Consider the following 12,046-nt stretch of genomic DNA (forward strand, 5'->3'; position numbering starts at 1 on the left):
TTACTTTTTTATCTTCTCCAACGTATACTACTACTACAGTTTCTTCAACTTTGCTACGTGTTGTTTCTTTCTGTATTTATAGAATCAATCTACGCTTCTAGTTCTAACACAAAACGGTAGGCTACGTAATCCTTAGGAAAATACAGCCGTTAAATTTTTAGCTTATATTTAGCTATGGTTTTTAGGTTTATATGTGGCATATTCAACGCGGAGATCACAAAATGTGAGGATGGAAGATGGAATGGAAGATGGAAGAGATTTCTGAGATAGATTGGAAGATGGAATGGAAGAAAATCTCAGGTTGGAAGATGGAAGAAACGTCTTCCATTCCATTCCATCCCATACCCAGTGTTATAGTTGCAACAACGATCTTTGTGACAATGATTTGGCATCACGGATAATTCTACTTTTTAGTTGACAACCCTGATTTTCAGGCCACTTATAAAATGTGCCTACAGGCAGAGGTGGGCACCCGCTACTTTTAAAGTAGCGCGCTACCCGCTACCGCTACTTGGGCCAAAGTAGCGCGCGCTACCCGCTACCAATTTACAAAAGTAGCGCGCTACCGCTACTCGGGATAAAGTAGCGCGCGCTACCGCTACTTCTTCCGCTACTTTTGTCGAAAATGACACTAGGAAACACTCAAGTCCCTAGTGACGCAAAAATGACCTTGAAAACGAATGTTATCATTCGTTTACGCTGTCATTTTAACGTCGTTATAGAAAACACATTCTAAGGGAAATTTATTGTTACGCATCTTTCAAAAACACGAGCATTTCAAAGTGAGAGTCATTAAGTCCTGCTCGCTTTCGCTTAAGCACATCTTTTCCAACAGAGAAAAGTCTCTCCACCGCAGCACTGGAAGGAATGGGGGTGTTGTATTTAATGAACAGATGTTTAACTCTGTATTCGAAAAGTTCAAGGACTTGCTCTTGTCCGAAAAAAAAGCGTCCACAATCGTTGCTTCCTTCTGCACCGACGTTTCAAGGGATGGCGCCAACACAGCAAAAAATACATCCTCGGAGTCATGACTGGTGTTGGTGTCACTATTCTCGGTATCAACCTGGCTTGATGTCTCTCGCAACAGTCGAATTACATCTGTCTTGACTTTTTCTCGCAGTGCGTCAGCATCATCCGTGGAAACGTAGTGCAGAAATTGTAGTCATGGCGTCTTGAAGGAAAGATGAAGACATGATGCCATAACGCATTTCATGTTGTTGAAGCACTTGTTGAATCGTTTCTTCACCCCTTCAAGGACTTTCACTTTCAACTCTTCACAAGATCACTGATCTCGGTCAACTTCTTCCCGCAAATTGTAATGGTTGGAAGCAAGACTCCATAATATGCCTTGGACTCGCCCTGGAGAATGTCTAAAGCCTGGCAGATAGGCTTCATCACACGGAGATATTCGCCGAAGAAGTTGACGTCAGCTAGAAAAGACCGAAACTTTGCAACCAAGCCGATTAGGCTATATAGCTGCTTGACCACGCCAGTATTGCAAAAAAAAACAAGCATTTTTTTCAATTTAAATTAAAAAGTAGCGGGTAGCGGGAATGCGACTGAAAAAAAGTAGCGCCTCTCCCGCTACCGCTACTTTGGAATAAAAATAGCGCCGCTACTGCAGCCGCTACTCCAACTAAATAGTAGCGCCGCTACCGCTACTTTTACCAAAAAAGTAGCGCCGCTACAAAAGTAGCGCGCTACTGCCCACCTCTGCCTACAGGCCAGCAGACCTTTAATCCGGCACTGCATAGGCCTTGCACGACTCACAAAATAGATAGGCTATAACTTGACGACACTGAAAACAATGACGAAAACAAATAAAACAAACTAGCAAAAACAACATCATCATCTTTCGGAAATTCAATTTTACCTAGGGAAAGTTATGTCTTGAAGATATCAAGCGTGCTTTGATAAAAGTTGCGTTGATAAAGCGATAATTTTAAACCCCAGTCAGCTAAACTCGTCACTTCCACACTGATCCAACGTTAGCAAACGTTGAATTAATGCAAGAACGACAGGCATCGCCAGCTGGGATGTAGTAGTGGCATGTCACAGTAATATGATAAATTTGGGTTACCGTGTATATGTTTTACACGTTAAACCATAACAAAAGTGATAAAGAAATCCAATTTGGCATGTTAGAAAAATAGATAAATAATCAGACAATAGCATGACGACAATAGCATGACGACCCAAATGTCCATACGAGGTCCGGCTAAAAAGAAACGAGACTGGTGAATTTTAAAGTTTATTAAAACCCATAGCAAGTGAAGTTCACTTTGAATACAAAGTACAACTCTAATGTGACCTCTAATGGTCACCTTCAAAATATTCGCCATCGGCTTCCACGCACTTTGTCATTCTTTTTGACCATGCCCAGAAGCATTCTTCAAATTCCCTTTTTTCTATGGATTTGATGTGTGCCATCACGTTAGTTTTGATATCATCAACCTCTTCAAAGCGTGTTCCCTTGATTATCCCCTTCAATTTTGGAAACAGAAAAAAAAATCACAAGGAGCAAGGTTTGGAGAGTAAGGTGGATGGTGCAATGTGGTGATTTGCTTGGAGACCAAAAATTGCTTCACCATGAGGGATGTGTGAGCAGGTGCATTGTCATGGTGCAAAATCCAGGTTTTGCTTGCCCACAAGGCTCTTCGCTTCAGACAAATTTTATTGATAAGGCGAGTTAGCATTTCTTTATAAAAGTGCTGATTAACCGTTTGTCCTTGTGGTACAAACTCATAGTGGACTAAGCGTTTGGACTAAGCGTTAAGGCCTTCCTGATTTGGGATCATCATCCACATCTTCCCTGCCCTCCACAAATCGCTTGTGCCATTCAAACACTCTTGCTCTCGACATGCAAGAATCACCATAAGCCTCACGCAGCATCTTCAAAGTATCTGTTGCTGTTCCCTGATTTTCCAAGTTCAACACAAAATTTGATGTTGATTCTTTGTTCAGTTGTCATTTTGCAAAATTGAAAACAAAATCACTTTATCCAATAAAAAAGTTTAATGGAAATTGTTAACAGATACTTTACCACCTTCACTTAACTCTCCCTAAAAATAAACGTAACAATGTTATTGTGAGAACACATCTGTCGAACACTCAACAGATGTTATGAAACACTGTGAAAGCATTGATTCGAGTGAGACTTTTGTATTACGCAATCTGTGGCGTCAGTCTCGTTTCTTTTTAGCCACACCTCGTACATGCTAATTTTCAACATTAGCCTGACTGTTTCCTTAACTCATCGATTGTGTAAACGGGACTGGAGGTTTGTTTCTGTTGACCTCTCACAAGATTTTGAATTTTCACACGTTTCATAATTCGCCCCCTTGCCATTTCTTCATCGAGGGTACAAGGTTTTTAGTTTCAAAACCATTGAATTCCATTTCAAAATCTCTAATCAAATTTGCACTCGAGTTTAAACTTTTTCTAATCCTTTTGCACTGTTGACGGCAGCCTTCACCTTACAATGCATCTAGCCTACTAAAATAACAATTTCAGTCGCTTTGTCAGTCACAAAGACTCACATTTGTCAGTCATAGCTTAGACACAACGACGAAGACGCAAGATTAAGAGCTGTGAATAGTGGTTGCAGTGAGTTCATCAGGAAATCAGTGGTCACTTTTATCACAGCAAGGATTTAGTCGGTGCGGACAGCTTTTATTTGGAAGCAAAGGATGTCCAAGCTTGCTAAAAGGTGAAAAACGATGTTTGCAACGTTGCTTTTATGTTTATCCAGTGAATCAACCAATTTGTATTCGCTTTTCCGGTCAACCATTATCCGGACAATCCATTTTTACCCGCCTATGTGTGTTTGTAATGAACCACCCATTAGGGCAATCATATCTTTGTGCATAATTTATTCAAAGCCACCTGTGTCGGGCTTCTTTATTCTACTGAACTTGGAAGGTTGAGTTAATCGGCAATTGCCACTCATTTAAGTAAATAAACCAAACAAATATTTATTCGGTAAAAAGCAACATTGTTAAAGTTCAATGATGCCTGGCTGATTATTTCTACGGCTTTGTTTCTTTTTCAGAAAGTAAGTTTCATGTTCAAGCAATCTTTTCAATAAAAATAATTACAAATAATGTGCCGCGTCCATAGGCGTAGCCAGGGGGGGCGAAAGGGGCCATGGCCCCCCCCAAATTTTCAAAGTTTGGATTCGGAAGTTGAGCCTTTGTTGAAAATATAACAAAATTTGTAGAAATTTATATCGTTTTCTAAGACATGTGGCTATTAACGCCCCCCAGGGCTTGTTTTAGACACACAGAAAGACACCAATAAATTTTGCAACTCGTAAATCGCGCAAAGTTTACGCGATTTACGCTTCTTTTAACTAATCTGTGGAAGCAATTTCCGAATCGCTTACTCTGTTGGGTTTTTGTGTACCGGTAGCTGAGTTTTTGGTGTTCTTTAATTTTAGTCACAGTTTTTGCCCGTTTGTGTGCAAGAGTTACCTTTAATAAGTTAATAAATTTCATACAAATATTACCCTAAAAGTGTTTCCAGAAAGCGCTATAATCCATTATTTTAGTGTAATTTTGCAAAAATTTTCCGGGGGAGCATGCCCTCGGACCCCCTAGAATACGCGTGCCTTCGGCACGCTCTAACCCTCCTCCACCAATTTTATTGCTTCCATTGCTCAACCCCCAGGATACGCCACTGCACATCAGGTGGCGATATCTTTAAACAAATACTTTGTCGTTCTCTTTGATCCATCAAATATTTGGCCCCCCCAAAAAAAAATTTCTGGCTACGCCACTGGCCGCGTCTCAGAAGTTCTATATTGCTTTAGAAAGAAGTCTCACTGTCTCAGCGTTAAGGCCAAAAATAAAAGACCAAAAATGGACAACAAATGTATTAGGCAAATAAAAGATCAATAGCCGCCTCAAAATTGAACTTTTCGAGCTTTCACCGAAGCAAAATCCGCGGTAATATCTTCAAAATCAAGTTTTTGAACGTAGTCTCTTTTTATAGAAAGAGTCGATAGAGCTGATAGCCGATCATCATTCATGGTAGAACATAAATACGACTTTATCATTTTGAGCTTTGAGAAACTCCTCTCATAGCTCGCAATTGAAACACCAATGGTAAGATGAAGTTTCAGACACAAGCATAAATATTAGGGTGTCCCACTTTTAGGCGACTTTTCAGGAAAATTACGTTCGGGTCAAATTCTGAATGGATTTTCGTCACTGATTTCAAAAATGACGTTATTTTTTCATTATGACGTCATCTTGATGTGCCAGCTAGCGGATTTTTGCTATTTTGGCCTTATCACGAATATGGCAAGAGCTAGAGACTTGGAACTTGTGCCAAAATAACCGGAAGGGATGCAATTTCCTATTTGTTGTCAATACAATATGAAACGCTAACTGCAACAGAAAAGGAGTTATTTTGAAAAAACATGTTTTTGCTCATTTTTGGACAAAAAAATGAGAAACACGGCAATTTTGCTACTGTGATGCTTTTATTTTGATTGTTAAGTTGCTCCACCTTGTTTAGCAATTAAGTACAGTGGTAGTAGGAGTGGTACACACTCTTGAATGTCTCTTCCATGTAAATGAGATTTATTTTACACACGCAAAAAGCTTTTTGGAAGGCAAAGTGAAAGGCCCTAATGCATACGAAAATGGTGGTTTGATGAACATAATTAAGAAAATATCAAAACTTAAGCCCCAACATATGAAAATCCGACAATATTGTAAAGTTTCATCACAGCTATAGCGCAAATCATTTAAAAGCCAAGATCTTATGGTTTTCTGAGCACAAGAAAGAAGCTAAGATTCATCTTTTCGGAGCGACTATATGTGTCTTCTTGCTATGGCAGTTCATTTAGTGATGAATGTTCCAGGAAATTTGAAACCGCTACTTTTTTATCGTCAAGAAAGGGTGTCCCATGCGCGTTGAATAACAACAGCGAGTGGTTACTTAAGATTGCTGATTTTTGGGTATTGTGTTGGGCCTCCCATCCCTAAACTTCAACGTATGGTTTCTTTTATTGTTTGTGCTTATTTGCCAGCATTTTTAGTCATCCATCTTAAACCTTCCGCTGCTGAAGGTCCCTCAATTGGTACTGCTTAAAAGAGATTTATTACTTGCATATAAATCTGTTGATGAACCAGTATTCAACGCTGTTCTGAAACATTTCATTAAGCATGCATCCCAAAGGTTGAGCCCTAAAAACGTTGCTTTAAGTTCTCCACGCTGAAACTCCGCCTTTTGCTGCTGTTGCGGCAAGATAGAAAAGTTTTCCAAGAAACGTTGATATCGAGCAGACGCTTTTGAAGCGTAACAACTTAAGTGATTTTTGTGGGTAGCATAGCCGTACGAGCCAGGGGGGGCAGCTGCCCCCCACGCACGAATGTTTCAAAACGTCGCGAATTCGGGCAAAAATTGCTATATGAAAAGCAACAAAATTGCATGAATTATTAAAAACTATAAATTAATATCTTTTACCTATCAAACTGAGTAGGCTACAGCCTCCTATTTGCACAAGAATTGTGCCTCAAAATTTTCATTTGGCACACCCGTATTGATGCATTGTATTGCATGGTGGTCAAACTTTAGTACGAAATGCATTTAACCAACTGCATCATGCCAATTTGGCCAGCCACCAAAATATGTCTCTAATACTTTTGTGAAACTGCTCAAATCAAAACGAAAAACTTGCTATAGGCTATAGCTAATTTTATTAATTTTCACAAATGCATCGTGTTGATTTGGGCAGCTGAAAACATGAAATTATCTGATGAAACTGATTAGTCTGTTTATGCAACTGCCCAAATTAGCGTGAGGCAGTTTCCAAAAAATGAACAAGTTCATTAATTTTTCCCATTTACATAACTGTATCGTTTAGATTTGGGCAACAAAAAAATATGAAATTATCTTATCATAGTCTATTTATAAAACTGCCCAAACTGGCATGATACAGTTGCCTCGGCATCAAAATGCACCGTTTACATTACATTTGGGAAATTTCTATAAAAACGTGCAGATTTGGGCAAATCTACGTTCTACCCCCTCAAAATGGTTTGGTCTCGTACGGCTATGATGGGTAGGTTTGCAGTTGTGAGCACCAAAATTCTTCCACAGTTTTTGAATGAAACTCAATGCGTACGGTAATAACTCTTTTGATATCAAATCAATTAGGTCATCTTTACTGAGATCGTCATCGCTAATGTTGTTCAAGTCAAAAAGAAATGGATTTTGAATCCATGTTTCAACTTCGTTCGGCAGGTGTTCTAAATTAAAATAACGTTGAAATGAGATTTGCTTTGCAGGGTTTCAAGTGTGGGCAAAGTTTTTCTCTCATAAAGATCAAAAGAGTACATTCTCTTTGAGTTTCATCCATCAAGATAAGATCTTCTAACATTGCAAAGTTAGCGTAATTACCTGCTTCCAGTCTACGTTTCCAAACCGGCAACTTGGCTAAAAACGCTTTCAGTTTTTCAGCTGCATCAATTATTGTCACACCTGGTCCTTCCCGACCATCTCCGCCATGCAACATTCAAGAGACCACCACCTATAAAGCAGCGGCTGAAATCAAGACGCCCCTTTGTGCCTGCCGCACAACAACTCCTTAAGAACGCAGAAGAACTTGGTTTAAGTGCGGCACACTGGACGAACCACATGTGGAACACGGAGTGGCAAAATCACACCTCCACGCTCCGTGACTTCATACCGGACGCCGATCCCCGTCCACCAGGGATGTCCCTCGCAAGGCTTGCGTGGGTCAGGCTTAACCGCCTGCGAACTGGCGTCGGCCGCTTTCGTTAGGACATGCACAAGTGGGGCCTGGCTCCTTCATCAGAATGCGAGTGTGGTGCCACGGAACAGACCGCAGACCATGTCATCCACCACTGCCTAACCCACCGGCCTCCACACGGTGCGCATGGTCTGAGGATCCTGGACGACGAGACTGCTGAGTGGCTGAAGATTTCCTGCCCTCCAATCTAGCCTGGAAAGATCTGCTCATACGCCATCATCATCATCACACCTGGTCCTTGAATGCCACGATTAACATTGTTAATATGACCGAAAATATCGGCTAAGTAGGCCATGCCATAGAAAACTTTTACTCTCGAACAATTTTGAGATGGGACTTCCTTTTGCTTTTAAAAGAGTTGATACCTCATTTTTTAGCTGCTGCAGTCGTTTTAAAACTTCTCTAGATAACCAACGTACCTCAGAATGATACAAAAGTAGGCTACTCCGCAATCTGACCCTATACTTCTTGACAGAGCGCTTTAAAAGTACGGTGGTTTACAGCTCTGCTTTTGATGAAATTAACGATTTTCACGCAATTCGTCAGAATTTCTTTGAGACTTGCTAGTAAAGTTTTTGCTGCTAAGGCGTAGCCTACTTGTGCAAGAAGCAATGGGTAACAACCACGCGAGGAGCTTCGTTTTTTACTAAAGCAGCAAATCCGGATTTGTTCTCGAGCATAGCTGGTGCTCCATCCGTGCATATAGAAAAAAGTTTTGCTTTTTTCCAAAATTCATCAAGGTAATCACGGACCCCTAAATGCTTTCTCACGGACCCCCAAGGGGTCCGCGAACCCCAGGTTGGGAACCACTGTCAGAGGCTCTTGACACATGGCCGGTTACCGAGATTGGCAGAGTGAAGTTTTCCAATTGTTGAAGTGTTCTTGCCGCTGAATAGAGAGCAGTCCTGAAATACGTTGCTCAAGCGCACACCCTAAGAGTCGAACTTGCGCCGCGTGATCTTGAGCCGGGCACGGAACCACTGAGCTAACAGGGCGGTTTGTTATTGTCTTATGCTCTAAATCAGTGGTTCTTAAACTGGGGGGCGTGTGAGGCTCACACAGGGGGCGCAAGAAATTGAAAAACTCTACATGAATATGACTAAACATGTCTTCACAACTACGCTGAACAGTCGATTGTTGAAGATGAAACATCTCGCATTCTTTGTGATCATTCTTTTTGAACACAACGGCTTTCTGTTACAGCAGCCTCGAACTTTAGTTCTAATAATAATGGCAACGACTGACCAACAAGTGACAGAGCTAGAGGTACAACAGCATCCCCAACTTTACAATGCGTAAACTATTTTTTTAATTTTAGCATTGATTTAATTAGGTTTGTTTTTAATTAATCAGTTCTATTGACATAAAAGGAGTAGGAAAAAGAGAAAGTATTACAAAAATTATCTGAAGTTTGGCTTTATAGATGCCATAGTAAATGACCAAGTTGTACCACAACACGTCATATGTTTTTAAAATCTGAGCAAATACGGTTTGAGACGAACTGGTTCTCAGCGTCATGTTGAAAAAAAAAAACACCTTGACCACCAAAGTAAACCTTTAGCTTTTTGCCAATGTAAGAAAAACTTTTTTAAAAAAATGAAAAATTGCAAGTAGCGAGTGCTTTCGCCAATCGTCGTCGGCGGAAGTTGTAGAAGCGTCTTTCGGAGTTTAGCATCGTCGAGTTGGCCTACCTCGTGGACATCTTCGAAGCCTTAATAGTTTAAATCTGCTCCTGCAGGGCAAGGATACTAATCGCATCAAAGACTATGATGCCATCCATGCTTTCATAGCATAACTTGTGCTGTGGCATCGTCGAGTTCAAAAGGGAAACGCAGCTTCATTTTCCAACTTTGATACTGTCCTTGAGAAAAACAAATTGAACTAAAGGGCGAGCTTAAGTTCGCGTTGAAGTGCCATCTTCAACTTTGAAAACAAGAATTTAAACGCTATTTTCCAGACTTGGGTGACACTGAACTTCTAGAATGGCAGACAGTGGCGTAGCCAAGGGGGGGGTTTTGGGGGTTACAACCCCCCCCCCCCTTTGGCACGCGTGTGACGTCACCATATTGAGAATGATGCTTTCAGTCTAAAAAAAAAATTGCCTAGTTTTAAACAAAATTGCATTAAAAGAGCGAGTTTTGCCAATACCAAACATTCAAACATCTCAGCCAGGAATTAGCAACAAGAAAACACAGAGACTTAGCTTTATTTCCGAAAAATGCCGAAGAAAACATGATCTTATCCTTTTGCTATGCTACCAGACAGCACCATTTTACAGGAATATTCGTACCCACATTTTTGTTGAAAATGCTCTCAGAATGCACCAAATTCAAAGTAATTTTTCAAAAATTTCTGGGGGAGGCCCCCCAGACCCCCCGCCGCTGGGTGGTCAAAAACCCCCCCTTTCAAAATTCCTGGCTACGCTACTGATGGCAGATGACAAGCAATCCCTTTCGTCTAAATGAGGAAATTCTTCCCGAAAATTTACAAGAAGAATTCTTGAAGCTAAAATGAAATTCTACTGCAAGGAACAACCTTGAAGAAATGCCACTAACAGAGTTTTGGGAGAAATATGTGCACAGTTACAAGAGTGTGGGTGCTGTGGCTATACGCACACTTCTTCCATTTTCATCCACTTACTTTTGCGAAAATAGTTTTTCTACTTTCGTGAACATAAAGACAAAATCTAGAAACAAACTTGAATGTGAAGCCGATCTAAGATGCGCATTATCTGCTACTAATCCCTAAATTAAACATTTGGTATCCACAAAAAAGTTACATCCTTCGCATTAATGCACCTTACTTGGAAATGAATTGCTGTTTTGCTTAATGTTTTGAATTTTGAAACAAGGTGGGGGGCGAATTTTGTCAGAATTGTAAAAGGGAGGCGTGTCTCAAAAAGTTTAAGAACCACTGTTCTAAATAAAGCTAAGGGAATAACAAAAGCTTCGTCTTGTGGGCAGCACAAGCACCAAAACCATCATACATACAAAAAATAATGTTAAAAGAAGTCTTAGCAGAATGTTTTAAAATCTTTAGTTTTGGCTCTTTTGAACATTTTGGTGAATACAAATTGCAGTGATTTAAAAAAAAAAATTGTTTGATATGGCTAATATGCTTTTGAATATCCGGAAAACTATAATAGTCTGCTACAATTGAAAACACATTACACAAGCTTTTTCTGCAAATTAAACTTGCAATTTCATGAAATAAAATGTATAAAAAATATACCAATTGACAAACACTGTCCACAGGTAAATTTAAGCCACCTCTGTTTAGTTCATTAGTATACTAGCCTATTGGTCTTGGCCATACTGTTCCATGTACATCATGCTGTCATTAAGAAAAGTGTCATTTCGAGGGATGTATTTAGCCATTTACAAGGATACTTGGGGTGACATTAGACAGATCGCTCACATACCGCCACCATTTGGTGTCACTGCGCAAGAAACTGACATCCCGCGCTGCATTACTGAAGCGCCTGGCAGGCTCTAGCTGGGGGGCGAGGGCTGACACTTTGCGAATAGCAGCCTTAGCCCTTGTCTACTCTTCAGCAGAGTACTGTGCACCTGTCTGGTGCCGCAGTGCTCACTGCCACAACATCGACACTGCCATAAACAGCGCCCTGCGCACAGTGACCGGATGCCTGCGTCCCACACCATTGGACAATCTCCCCATTCTCGCTGGCATCCAACCTGCTGAGCTTCGTCGCGAAGAAGCCACTCTGTCCCTCGGTCGACGGGCACTGGAGCCTAATCATCTTCTCCACCACAAGATCTCTGCCTTCCCAAACGGGCACTCCCGCCGACTGAAATCAAGACACCCATTCGTGCCAGCCGCTCGGCTTCTGATCAACGAAGCTGACGAACAAGACATCTCTGCGGCTACTTGGGCGGACCATAAATGGCATTCTGAATGGAGGTCAAGCACCACCAGACTCCATTCATTCATCCCCGACGCCGACACACGCCCCATCGGCCTGACACTACAGAGACAGGCATGGGTGCGCCTCAACCGTCTCCGTACGGGCGTCGGGCTTTTCCGCTCAACCATGCACCAATGGGGAATGGCTTCTTCCTCCTCCTGTGAATGTGGTGCCGAGGAACAGACCGCAGACCACATCATCAATGACTGTACCATCTTCAAGCCACCTAACGGAGTGGAAAGTCTGCGCGTCATGGATGATGAAACTAAAGACTGGCTGCTCTCTAGCAGCCTTCCAGTGTAGTCCGGGAACATCGTGAATCTGGGGTGGTAAAAGGA

Source organism: Aplidium turbinatum, chromosome 11, assembly GCF_918807975.1.
Source record: "Aplidium turbinatum chromosome 11, kaAplTurb1.1, whole genome shotgun sequence".
Classification (NCBI taxonomy): domain Eukaryota; kingdom Metazoa; phylum Chordata; class Ascidiacea; order Aplousobranchia; family Polyclinidae; genus Aplidium; species Aplidium turbinatum.